Source organism: Xyrauchen texanus, chromosome 1, assembly GCF_025860055.1.
Source record: "Xyrauchen texanus isolate HMW12.3.18 chromosome 1, RBS_HiC_50CHRs, whole genome shotgun sequence".
Lineage (NCBI taxonomy): Eukaryota > Metazoa > Chordata > Actinopteri > Cypriniformes > Catostomidae > Xyrauchen > Xyrauchen texanus.
Window position 1 is genome coordinate 32,652,404 of NC_068276.1, and position 11,621 is coordinate 32,664,024.

An 11,621-nucleotide genomic window follows, 5' to 3' on the forward strand; every position below is an offset into this window, starting at 1 on the left:
AAACGTAATATCTTGACCATACACAATATTAATATACTTCAGTCATGCACTTTTAAAAATAAATATTATTCTAGCCCAAATAAGTTGCCCATATCTGTCACAGTTCCTCCTGACACTCCCAGCACTTACACTCCACAATCTCTCTCTCCCGAATACTAATCACCTGCACCTGAAACTCATTCCCACATCAATCAGCTTCACAGCATATAAGCTCTACTCTCCCGTCACTCTTTGTCTGGTCCACGTTGATCACAGACTCACTTACCTGCGTCCTCCTAGACGTTTTGTGGTCTTCATCCCGAGCTCCTTGCTCATACGTCCCAGCAACGTTCTACGTAGTTCTCCTCTCCAACGCTCCAGCGTGTTAAAGCTCCTCACTCCTCACTCCATCGTCAAGTTCCCGTGATTTCCCGTGATCACCTCTCCATTGCACTGCGGTTTGCACTCAGGTTTACCAGCTCCCCTTTATCCTTCAATAAACTACACCTCCGGGTTTAACACTACCATCGAGTCTGAGTATCTGTTACAATATCTTTTAATCGATTTTATTAGTTAAATGCACAAATCCATTCATATAATACTAGAAACTCCAATGTCTCCATCTCTATATATCGTACTACAGAGTGTCAATTTACCATTAATTGCAGAAGTTCATGACTTTGGAATACATATTCCCTTATTTTTTTCCTTTTCATATTAAGTTAAACGTTTCCCTTCTGTCACTCACTTGACGTTGTGTTGAATGAAGTGACACAAGGTTCTTCCTTGGGAGCCTCACGTACCTCTGAACTTGATAAAAGGCCAATGTGAAATTGGCAGACAGAATTTGCATGCCCTGCCCCCAGACATATGGGTATAAAGGGAAGCGGCATTTGTCTGTCAGTTAGAATTTGTCTTCGGAGCCGAGCGGTTGTGCAACAGCAAAGCTGAGTTCACCACTGTTCCACTCACTTGTACTGACAAGAAGGACTGCTGTGCGTTTCCAGCTGGCATTATTTACGGCGCGTTTCCAGCTGGCAATATCTCTCTCTGCACGCTGTGCAGTCCATGCCCCTGGGCGCTTAGACAGCGATTTTCACTGCCTAAAAGAGTGTTCTCCTCCAAAAGAGTTTTATTTTCTCTAAAAGAGTTTGAGTTTTCCACTCATAAAAGAGCAATAAACAGCAGGCGTTGAACGTCCTTTTTAGGACGTGTCTTTTTCAAGATGCCTCCACCTCTCTGTATTTCCTGGATGCGGTCGATATCTCTCCAAGACCGATGGCCACAGACGCTGCCTCGTGTGCCTGGACTGGAACCCTCCCTCCACCTGAGATGATGAAGGGTTTCTACAGCCCTTACTTCATCATACCCAAAAAAGGTGGGGGTTGCGACCAATCTTGGACCTTTGCACAGACTCCCATTCAAAATGCTCACGCAGAAACATATTCTTACCTGCGTTCGACAGCTAGATTAGTTCGCGCCTGTAGACCTGAAGGATGCATACTACATCTTGCCTCGACACCGACCCTTCCTACGGTTCACGTTCGACAGCCAGGCGTATCAGTACAAGGTCCTTCCCTTTGGCCTGTCCCCTCGCATCTTCACAAAGGTCGCAGAGGCAGCTCATGCCCTTCTAAGGGAAGTGGGCATCCGCTTATGGACTAGTGCATGGCACTTTTGAATGGGACCCCTTTTGTAACTTCATTTGACACAACGTCGAGTGAGTGACAGAAGGGGAACGTCATGGTTACTGTCATAACCTCCGTTCCCTGAGGGAGGGAACGAGACGTTGTCTCCCTCCTGCCACAGCACTACCACTGTAAATGGCCGTGCCTTATTCTCGGCTCCTCAGTGCAAATCCTGACTGACAGACACATACCCGCTTCCCTTTATACCCGTATCTTCGGGGGTGGGGCATGAAAATTCTGTCTGCCAATTTCACATTGGCCTTTTCTCAAGGTCAGAGGTACGCAAGAATCCCAAGGTTACGACAATAACCATGACGTTTGTTATTGAATAGGTGAGGTATTCAAATAAGCCTATAAGGGTTTCTAACCTCTCCTGCAAATCTCTTTTCTATTATTTATTTATTTATTTATTTATTGTATTCTTGCTTTGTTTTTCTATTGGTAAGATGCAATAGAACAAACAAACAAATAAATAAATAAAAGATGCTAATGCTTGGGCACCACAAAGATATTTGAGATAATTTATCTGAACACATTTTCACAGTTTAGCGTCCGGGGAGCTGAAAATGGAATATGTGGGCAATCAATATATATAATGCCTTACTTTTTTTTCCCTTGATCCTTTCCTGAGAGCATAGTGTTGTAAAGAGGTTTACTGGGCTGTAGAGATGAGTCAGGATGTCTGATTTTGAGAGGTTTTGGACCCCAAATCTCAAAGCAGCCTCTCTGGAGGAATCATTTTGACTATTACCCTCAATTCTCAGTTTAGAGTGATATACTTTGGGAAACAGCTAGATCCCACAACTCCTTTCATAACCTCACTTTCTGCCAGAAAATCAGTGCTTTTTACAGTCCTTCTCAAATAACAGTGCTTATATTGAAAGCTTTCAAAACAACTAAATCAACCATGTTTATATAATTGAAGCTGGTAGACCGGGAATGCTTTCTGCTGACTTGAAATACCAGGAATCAATCTAAATTCTATTTGGGTAAACTACGTAAATCAAATTTTGACATAAAAATAAAATGAATTATAAAATATATAATGAATTATATATAATATAATTTTTATAATAATAATAATAATAATAATAATAAAATAATAATAACAATAATAAAAATTATGTCTTCAAGCAATTTTATGTTCTTTTTAAAACTTGAAAATGAATGGGAACAAATGGCTTTTACATTGTATACCAGATATGGACTTGGGGTGTGCAGCAAATCCATTATCTAGATTTGTATTTGTATTTGTTAATATGATTTTTTTTTTTTTATCTGTATCTGTCTCTGTATTCGGATAGAAATGAGTGTGGGTGGGGCTGAAACCAGAAGTGTGTTAAAACTAAAAGAAACACCCATTTTTAAATGTTACTCTTAAATTCATAGTTTCTATGAATAAAATATGCCTTGTGCATGCATTTTTATAATAATAGCTTAATAATAATAATAATAATTATTATTATTATTATACAGTTATTATTTAATTAAATTATTTATTTTCTTACCAGATGAAGCTGATTGTGTTGGCCACATTTAATGTGGACTATGTTGTTAACTTTTTCTGGTATTTCTGATATCTGCCTGAAACAGAATTTTTGTTCGTCTGCTCATATATAACAACATTATTCTGGTAGCAGGAGGTGTCAAGCAAAATGCGAAATGTCAAACACATATTTTGCAGTGAATAATACATAGAAATTCAAGCAAGAAATCAACCTACAAACAAAAAAAATCCCATAAGTCTATCGGGAATGTTTACGGTAGGACACCATTATTTTTTTAAATAATAATAATAATAATAACAATAATGTTAAATTTATACAGTGCCTTTTCAGAGTTCAAGAACACTTAATATTCACATATTTAGCACAGTTTAAAGAAGAACAAGAATAAAAAAGACAGACAAGTTTCAGTTTATTTGTTTTACATAAACAGGAATATTCAGAATAGATAAACATAATATGGAACATTTAAACCTCAATGGAGTATTTCAACTTTTTTTTATGAATAAATTCTTAACCAGATAATTACCTTAATCACTGATGTGAACATAAATTTGGTCAAATTTAAGAGATGGTTAGACGAGCTCCAACATGAAATCATCACTTCATGTCAGGAATTTAACATCACGCTCATGTATAGGCTATAAATAAATAATCAATCAAAATCAAATCAAATCACTTTATTGTCACACTACTATTTACACAAGTGCAACAGTAGGTGAAAGTCTGACCATGACTCGGGTGGCTGGAGTCTCTGATGATCCTCCAAGCTTTTTTCACACATTGCCTGTTATATATGTCCTGGAGGGAGGGAAGCTCACCTCCGATGATGTTTCTGGCAGTTTGCACCACCCTTTGCAGGTCTTTGTGGTTGTGGGCGGTGCTATTTCCGTATCAGGCGGTGATGCAGCCAATCAGGATACTCTCTACAGTAGAGAGTGTAGAACCATGTGAGGATATGGTGGTTCATTCCAAACTTCCTCAGCCATCTTAGGAAGAAGAGGTGCTGGTGAGCCTTCTTCACAACAGCCTCAGTGTGGACGGACCATGTGAGTTCCTCAGTAATGTGGACACCGATGAACTTGAAACTGCTGACTCTCTCCACCGGTGCTCCATTAATGGTGATGGGGCTGTGTTCTCTGTCTTTCTTCCTGAAGTCCACTACAAGCTCCTTGGTCTTACTGACGTTGAGGGAGAGGTTGTGCTCCTGACACCAGCGTGTCAGAGTGTGCACCTCCTCTCTGTAGGCTGTTTCATCATTGTCAGGGATCAGACCTACCACCGTCGTATCGTCAGCAAACTTAATGATGGCATTGGAGCTATGTGTTGCCATACAGTCATGTGTGTACAGGGAATACAGGAGTGGGCTGAGAACACAGCCCTGCGGGGCTCCAGTGTTGAGGGTCAGTGATGAGGAGATGTTGCTGCCCATTCTAACCACCTGACGTCTGCCTGACAGGAAGTCCAGGATCCAGCTGCAGAGCGAGCTGCTTAAGCCCAGAGCCCGGAGTTTTTCATCAAGCTTGGAGGACACTATGGTGTTGAATGCCTAAAATTATTTTCCTCAAAATTCTACAAAAAATGCCCCATAATGACAACATGAAAGAAGTTTGTTTGAAATCTTTGCAAATGTATTAAAAATAAAAAACGAAAAAAATCACATGTACATAAGTATGGTGCCTTTTGGCAAACTCCAAATTATCAGTCACACTATTATTTTTTACATTATTCAGATGAATCCATTATTCATTTTAAAGCCATTATTCCTGCCTTTCCGAATAGGGTAATCTGCTTCGGGCACGCGCATCCCTAATGTGGACTGATGCTAGGGGTGGACTACAAGGGCTTCAAAGTGTAGTTCACCCAAAAATTTATTAATTATTTTTTTACTCACCTCTGTGTTGTTATAAACCCATATTACATTTTTTTATTTTTGTTAACACAAAGGGAGCAATTGGGTAAAAAAAATGTGCTCAGTGATGTCATACAATGGTAGCGTATCATGGCTACCTCTTCAACCAAAGTGTAATTCAGAAGTCTAATAAATTATTCCATGAGACCCATAATTGAAAGCATACAATAAGGTATGGTGAGAAACAAACCAAAATCCTATTGTATTATTTAGTGAAACTCTTGACCTACAATGACAAATCTGTGTACGTTCATGACAGGGCACGGCAGCAACAGTTCACTGCACTCTCTCATGCGATGGGCCATTCAAATGAAAACCCATTTTTTTTTATATAAAACAGGTCCACCACAGTGATAGAAAAAAAATAACATGACACGGCTGCACACAAACCAGAGAACAGAACTTACATATGTTTGATGAGCTTGTAGTCAGAAAATTGATGCATTTTTAGGCCCAGCCTTATTTGTTTGAACCAGAGTACTCAATTAAACAAAGAGATAGAGGAGGTGGGAATGTCTGTCACCTCTTCTCCATTCTGAACCAGTGTGTGTGTGACAGATCTCAGTGAAAACATTCTGTAGATGTTACATTCTTAGCCAAAATCAAGTTGTTTTTAACCAGCTAGTGAGATGCTGGCTTCAATATACTGTTTTGAAAAAGATTTTAGACAAGTGCCAGTTCACAGTGGATGAGGTTACCCAACACAATGCTGAAAATAGAAACCAAGCAATTGACAGAATGTCCAGTCACCCATCATGGATGGTTTGGACAAAAATTCTGATGAAAATAGAAAAGATACCTTTAAACATGTGATGTTTGTGTAAGGTATGGCGGAGGATCAGTGGCCTTAACAGATTCACGAACAAACAAGAACTTACTGTTAAAAACTCCCCTAATTACTGAAATAGCGCCAACCAGTCTCCACAAGCACAATAAATGTATTGACAAAGAGACAATGAACTATTGACAGAGAACCGCATGTGACATCCGCATGCTCACCACGTGCTTATCGTGTGGACAGGAAGGGGGAAACTTTGAACGTAACAATGTGTGTGTGTGTGTTTTTCAGTTAAACACAGAACTGCATATTGCTAATGAAATACGTGTAATCCCTGTATGTTGTGTATCTCTGAGGTATATCAAACTCGTTAGAACTGTTTCGTTGTGTGTTTTAAACTCTGAGGCCTCATATTTAATAGCCTCAGAGTGTATATTCCCTTTTTAAGTGTACTAAACACACGTTTCTTGGTATCAAATTAAACCTTACGATTTGTCCGAGCTGAATTCGAATATAAGATCTCTGTAGAATGATATTACGCGATGTTTTACTATCTTTTGAGTCATTCAGCCCAAAATCTCTTACTGTCATAAACATGCAAATGAGCCTTGACAAAGGAACTCTCTCATGCCCAGAGTAAGGGAGACTTTTACGACCTCCAAAGGAATGTTCAGAGAAGTGCTGACCCTCACTTCATTCTCTTACTGAGAAAGAGAAATTAACCCTGTTAATCCTATATATATATTCTATATATCCATGTGATAAATTCATTGACATGTATCTAATGTTCCATCTCATAATTTTCCTAAATGTTGTTTGATCTGTGTTTTCTTTCAAACTCTAATGGGTTAATGTTTCAGACTTTGCATACTATGGTTAACCGAAATCATATGTGTGGCATATTTGGTCTCTATAACTTGGTATTTTGAAGATCGAAATGACTGTGTACATGATATGTCGATAACAACAACATATTAGTATTACAAGTATATTTCCTAGTTCCTTTCTTGCTCATGCAATGAGAAATGTGAGAACAAAGAGCAATAAACCAAATTCCCGCCTGGAACCCAAACCCTTCTCATTGGTCGAGCCAATGAGAGGTGGGACATGTTTTCTAAGGTTATAAATGCTCTTAGCTCTTATTTCTTGCTCTCTTAGTCCTTACGTCTCTTCGCTCTCTTATGCTCCTCTTGCTTCCTGCCTCTCTTGCCCTCTGAGCCTTGTGCTCTCTCACTCTCTTGCTGAATGATGCTGAACTAGAAGGCACCAAGGACTCCCCAGCGTGCGCCAGGCTACGGCCTTGACTTTCCATTCACCAAAGATTCTCTGACTCCCACTGGTTCTCTCTCATCAAGACAACATCATCAAAGATCAACTCAAGCCATCAACAAATTGCATCAGGACAGTTTAATTCAAATGGGACATGCAAGTATCAAACTTAGTCTCATTATTTGATACATTAAGTATCCTTAACCCCTTTCTAAAAAGGGTGTGTCAGAACTAATATGATGGTTTGCTCAGGCTGTTGATCTGCTAAATTTCAAACAATACTATAACTTCTTGCCTTCCTGTATTCTGCTTCAACCCTCTTTCCCTTGGTAAACTGTATGCATGTATGTATATGTATGTTAGAGTAGTTTAAATGTTTAGTCTAGTTAATAAAGTCTTGTTCATGTCACATGTAAAGTTGTCTGTGTCTCAAGCTCATATCTAAAGTCACTAATCATAGATTTTGACTACTTGCTCTTAATACGTAGTAAGAAAGACATTTCCCTGCCCCGAAATGTACATTTCTATTAATTAATTAATTAATTAATTAATAACCAATATTGAGTGTTCACGGGATGAACCGAGTATTTGGTTGTAATGTTAATGTAGCTACATCAAGTTAACCCGATTAACTGATCCAAATATTCATGATCGATTATAACAAGTTATGATTGATTATTAATATTTCATAGAGCTGATTCAGCTACATAATGGTGGAGAATGATGCGGGCATGATTAAACAAAGGTTATGAGCTTGAACCACTGTCAACCTAAAAGTGTGCATTGAATAATTCCGGTCAGAATAGGACATGACATGCTAAACGGCATTTGCTTCACTAGTTGCTGGCTTGTTTGGATGCGGATAAAGTGATGGCTTGAATTGACATCTCTACTGTAATTGAAAGAGTCTTAACACATTTAAGCATATTTTCAAAAGGCATCAGTGTACGCAGTAATATGATTTTAGCGGAGAAACCCTAATTTCAGTATTAAAGTGTAAGTCTGTTTTGATGAAGGAATCTCAGCTCAGCGGCATGTAAACTGTACCAGAATTGATTGCTTAACCTGTTTCTGATGAAGAAATCTCAGTACAGTGTTATATAAATGTAGATTTGGGTGATGCTCCCCTTTTCACAGTATAAAGGCCTTACAAATTATAGTTAGATTGATGTCCTTCATCTAAACTTTATCTGTGCATCTAAAAGGCTTAGCTTCCTGGTGATCAAAACTGTGTTTCACTCACTGAAACTCTGAAGTGCATTGGTTCCCATGACAACGACTTGTCACAGGAAGTGCTCACTCCAGATAGCACGTGTTTCCTTCCGACGCCATTTTGTAAACAAACCAGCCTAGGTGGCTAAGCTAACCCAACTTAGCAGCCCCTTAGCTTAGGCTAAGCTAACTAATAGCTTCAACAGTTAGCTGCTAGCATAATTTACATGAAGCCTTTATCTACAGCTTGTGTGCATGCAGAGTGAAGTGATCTAAACCATTTTCCTTTAACCCCATTTCTGGTTTCTGAATTCTCACTTTCTCTTTCCTTAACTTTAATTCTTCTCATCTAACTTCACCTGCACCTTTCAGGTGCATCCCTTACTGAACGCTGTTCAGCTAAATTTGCAGTTACTTTGTTAATTAAATCTAAAAACTTAATTACATGTAAACTGTTTAGATAGAGAATAATTTTTATAGTTATTGGGAACTTTCAATGGCACGTTGACTAAACTTTATAGAGGGACAAACACATTGTGTGGTCTTGAACACGCAACAGCTGTGACCAACTATAGAATGATGCCCAAAGCAAATCTAATTGTTGATCATAAGTGATTATTCCCAATACAAGGTTATTCTGCTATTTTAATCACTTCTTCAAGTCTTTTTATTATTTTCACTAATAATAGAAGTCAGCTATTCATTTTCCCATTTAACCCTCTTGGTCTAGTGTAGTTTATTTCCCCATAAAACTGCAAAAGTAACTAGACATACTTTTCTTCTCGATTTTGTGTTTATTTGCAACAAGTTGCTTAAATTTTATGAGCCAGCTACACTAGTAATCTAGACGATTTCTAGGGCATAATTTCAGCACCACTAATAGACACAATCTAATAGAAAAGCTCTTTTCTTCCTCTTTCTTTCTCTTCTTCATGTGTTCAAAGATCAAGCCTGTTGTATGCTATCAGTAAGGGCTGATAAATAATTTGACCCAAAGAAACATCTTAAGTCATTTATTAAATCTAGGCTTACGCTCTTTCAGCAAAGCCACTCAGATCCACACAAATCTGAGCATCCTGCTATTTACAGCTAAGATAGTAATAATCAGGAACACATTTCACTTGTTAACCACACCTAGCAAAACCTAGCTGTACATTATACACCTTGCTGTCTCACTTTGCCTTTAGCTCCAAATTCTGTTTGATCTTGCATTAGTCTCTTGCCATTACTCTCACCAGAAGTGTGCCAAAATGTTGCAGATGCTTAGCCTAACTGCCCAGATGGCAGGCCAAAAGGACTGGCTAGGTGTTTTGAGGAACACCCTTTTATCCATGGCTGCTGACGACCTTCAGCAACAGAACAAAAAGCAACTGGAAAACGAGGGAAAAGAACTAATGACAGACGACTCAAACCAGAGGTATGAGCACAAATATCTGACTGAGGTTATCGTCCTGGCCCACAACCTCACAGGTCTGAAACAGGAGGTAAACAACCTCCAACGCCAGATCACTGAGTCCCAAACGGAGCTGACACATGCTAAAAACCGCATAGACCAGCTAGAGATGGAGACTCAGGACAGACACAAGGACCCTAGCAGAAGGGAGTCACAGGAGGTAATCCACAGACTTCAAACGGCTCTGACAGCTGCTAAACAACAAGAGCAGTTGGAAAAGACAGCCAGAGAGCACCTGGAAAAGGTACTTTTTCACAAGGATTCACTGTTAAAAACAGCAAATTCTGAACTCTTGGACAAAGATGCCAGAATCATGGCCTGTGAAGGTCAACTGAATGTGTCCAGAGCTGAAGTTAAAGTGCTGACTCAGCAGCTGGACAACACCAAAGATGAACTTGACATGGTCCAACGAGAACTGAGACACTCTTACCTGCTGCAAAAGGAACCACAGCAGGAGAGACATCTCACTCCCCACTTGCAATCAGCAGAGAAACCTCCCCAGCCAAGCACAGAGTTATAAAGGGGAGACAAACCCCTCTGCTTAACACGTCATCGGACAGTTTCCTTAAAGCTTCTGCAGCCGCGGACGGAAAAGGATTGATTCAGACGAATCTTGAAACGACACGTGCAGCGACACTCAAAGACCTCAACCGAATGGCCAGACATATCCCTGCATTTACACCAGAGCTTGCAGGAGACCACGACGTCCACGCTTACCTGCGAGACATTGACTTTCACCTGCAGTCTTTGATGAGTGTGAACCATCAAGATAGACTTCATTTGATCTGGATCACATCCAGCCCAGAGTTGCGACGCTTTCTGGCTTGACAGCCAGAAAACATCCAGTCTAACTACCAGCAGCTGAAACAAGCCATCATAAGGGAATTCTCAGAGTCTAAAATGGACTGATCACTGCCCTAGACACCAAACAGGGTCGGCATGAAACTCCCTATGTTTACTACCACAGACTCAGACGAGCTTACTTCGGAGCTCGCAACAAACCTGGGATGGAGGAGGACACCAGCTTCAAGAGCCTTTTCCTCCGAAACCTCCATCCTATGGTAAGTCAACATTTAGGCATTATGGCCTGCCCCCACACAATGCCTATCCAATAACTGCGTGACCTGACACAGAAGGCCTTTAACAAACACAAGGCCTCACCCAGCAAACACCACAGGACGTCCCACAGCAGTCTACAACAACATCCTCCTGTACACCTTTCAAACAGGTGCCAAACAGAGGCTGCACAAAGACAACTAGAAAAGCCTGTTTATGAGTTACAAGAGCTGCTAGCACTAGCAAGAGAGCTCCTGGAACAGAACTCCCCTGAGGAGTACTGGGAAGAACAAACCTCTGACTCTTGCCCAACACCACTCAGGCAAGCTCAAGTCAGCACTGCTGCCAGAGCAGAGTAACACTGCAGACTTCAGACACCTGGTGACTGGGTGCTGAACCAAGGGCGATCGGCCACCTGCTGCCCTTTCGCTACCAGTACTAGGTCAGTCTGAAACTCTCTCCACACTACACAATGCCCATAACCACTCCCTGCAGCCACAAAACAAGCACCTGCCTCAAACGAACTGACTTCATAATGATAGGTGACACACTGTCAAAGCACCTGCTGCCTCTGCACCTGCTGCAGAGACCTGGATTTGGCTACTGTCTACATCACCCACCGTGGAACAACCAACTGCTACAAAACCCTCATGATTCACCTGCCATCCGCCATTGTGATGATTGTCGTCCGATGATGTCTCCAACAGGGACACCACCTGACGAAATGGGGGACTGTAAGGTATGGCGGAGGATCAGTGGCCTTAACAGA